This window comes from Penaeus japonicus, unplaced genomic scaffold, assembly GCF_977035675.1.
Source record: "Penaeus japonicus unplaced genomic scaffold, GWHDUDI00000001_assembly GWHDUDI00000011, whole genome shotgun sequence".
In the NCBI taxonomy this organism is placed as follows: domain Eukaryota; kingdom Metazoa; phylum Arthropoda; class Malacostraca; order Decapoda; family Penaeidae; genus Penaeus; species Penaeus japonicus.
In genome coordinates this window covers 2,879,097-2,881,596 of record NW_028234413.1, presented here as the reverse complement: position 1 = coordinate 2,881,596, position 2,500 = coordinate 2,879,097, and the positions used below count along the sequence as shown (strand labels likewise).

The 2,500-nt window shown below is 37.8% G+C and overlaps 1 protein-coding gene across 2 annotated transcripts in view; it reads right to left on the bottom strand.

Annotated features, from left to right (window-relative positions):
* The window catches only part of LOC122244540 (GATA-binding factor C), a 153,902-nt gene extending 151,749 nt beyond the window's left edge, over positions 1 to 2,153 (bottom strand). For both annotated transcript variants that reach the window (XM_086541512.1, XM_086541513.1), the window contains exon 1: positions 1,266 to 2,153. The gene's annotated coding sequence lies outside the window, so the exon portion shown is untranslated. The remainder of the gene's footprint in view (positions 1 to 1,265) is intronic.
* Positions 2,154 to 2,500: the final 347 nt, after the last annotated feature.

Genomic DNA, 2,500 nt, shown 5'->3' with positions numbered 1-2,500 from the left:
TACTGACAATAACAATAATAATGGAAATAAAATAATGATAATAATAATAATGATAATAATAATAATAATAATAGCAATAGTAGTAATAATAACAAAGATAATAATACAAAAAATAATGACAATGACACCAATAACAATAAGCACCATTAATATCATAATAATAATATCAGAAATAATAACAGAAATGATAATGCTGATGATAAAAAAAATGTATTAACGATAAAGATATAATAATGATAATAACTATAACGATACTACTGATAATGATAACAATAACACCAACAATGAAAATAATAACATTCAGAAAAATAAGGATTATAATATCATTAAGACAACTAAAATCGCCTAAGCCAAATAATAACAATCATAACAAATAATAGTAATAATAACAATAACAATAGCAAAAACAACAAACCATTATGATATGATGATAAAATTGTAAGTGGTAAGAAATATTGTACTATCACTCTGTTAATATTATTATTAATGTTGATCATGGAAGCTGTGACCCTCATTATGATAGCATTAATGATTACAATAATGGTGAAGATGATGATAATAAGTATCATTAATAGCCTTATCATTTCCATTACTAATCATTACGATTATCATTAAAATAGTAATGATAGCAAATCCATACAATAATGAGCATGGTAATACAAGTAACAAATATGATAATGATGATTATGATGATAGCAATGATGAGAACATTGAAACGACAATAAAACTAAAACCAAAAATAATTTTAGATATTTTGAAATCAATCATAATGATGATATTAATACCAGTAAAAATAATCGTCATAAAAGTGATGATAATAATAACAATAAAAATAATGGTAATGATAATTTTGATAATCAGTGCAATGGGAATATGAAAAATAATGATAATAATAATGGTAGTAGTAGTAATAGTAGCATTAGTTGTAATAGTAATAGAAAAATTATAACATTAATAATAACATCAACTAAAGCACTACCAACAATATGCATAAAAATACCAGCAAAGAAGATAGCAACACAGACTTTATTACTAATCACAACGACGGAAACCATTGACAGCGGAGGAGGAAAGCACAAGTAAATACATGATGATAGCATAATGACAGATGAGGTTATGCTTGATACATTTGGTACACACAGCCCGGAAGGCGGATAGGTAAGAACCAGGTAATCTACAAGGCGGTGTACAAATTACAGGTATTACAGTGCAGGTAATACTAATTCTATCACACAGTGAAGCAGATATACCTTACACATGCTTACCATTATATCATTTGGTCCTCGTTTAAAGTGGACTCATGGAACGGCACCAGATATTTTTTTTTTTCAACAAACAAAGGCTTTATAAGATGGCACTAATCAAGGTGACACTGGTCACTAGGCACTGTCCGACACCGCTTGACCCGAACTGATTTACTGAGGGCCCTTGAGGCTTTTACGAATATTTTGGCTTGGGTGTTCGTAAGTGCTCGTGCGCAAGTTGCTACCACGGGACTGTCGCTCTTATGTCCACTGGCCCGAGACGCTATACGAGTGTGCGGAGGGATGACCCCGGCATTGTTGGGGGTGAGAGGGGATGGAGGGGAAGAAGGGGGAGGGGGCAGCGGTGGCACTTCACGTAAGGTTCCTCGGAAGCACCTGCCCCCCACTCGGCCGTAAACTCGCTGGCGCACTTTGACGAAGAACGCAGGGATACGACGGCGGAATCCGAACGCACTTTGACCCGAGCCCTTAAGACAAAAACGCGTTCAGGTGGGCCTGAGCTAGCAAGCCGCAACGCACCACACACAACGCCTCGTAGCTCCCTCACACATTAGTCGCTCCTTCACCTTGTCCATAGGAGACCATACTGGCTGGCGGGGTGTTTGTTTTCTTTGGTAATAATGAGAGAGGAGGTTATCACAGCGTGGAGATGGTAGATAACCTGCTTTCTGATAACACTATCTCCACCGCCCCATCGAGACCACACCAGCACCGCCTAGTGGCAGTTGCACGAACCATACATGTGAGTCGGCCGGATCTACCGATGTTTCTAAATGCTTCTTTGTGCCTTTATTTTCATTCTTATTTTTTATTTTGGCTTATTGCCACCAGAGGCAACTTCAAAAGCGTGTAAGACGAAGACAATGATGTTTAGAGAGGGTGTTGTTAGTTTCGAATATAGCGTTTTTTTCTCGTTTCCCATTCTCGCTTTCGTGCACAGCAGAATCCCGCCCATGTGTCGACTCCGCCCACTCGCGATAAGATCTGTGATTGGCGGGCGCGGCAGGGGGTGGACCGAGCATGCGCCGCAAACAGCCAATCCGAGCTCGAGTTGCGACTAGATGAGGGCGATAAGGACACAAGCACACTGCAATTAGAAATAACAATTTGATAAAGTAGCGCTCATCATTTTCACATTGCTTCATCTTGCTTTGATAGATAACCTGTAACATTGCATCGAGTCATCGCTATATCTAGATGAAGAAGATGACCGAAACGATGAGGAAAAAGTCGAG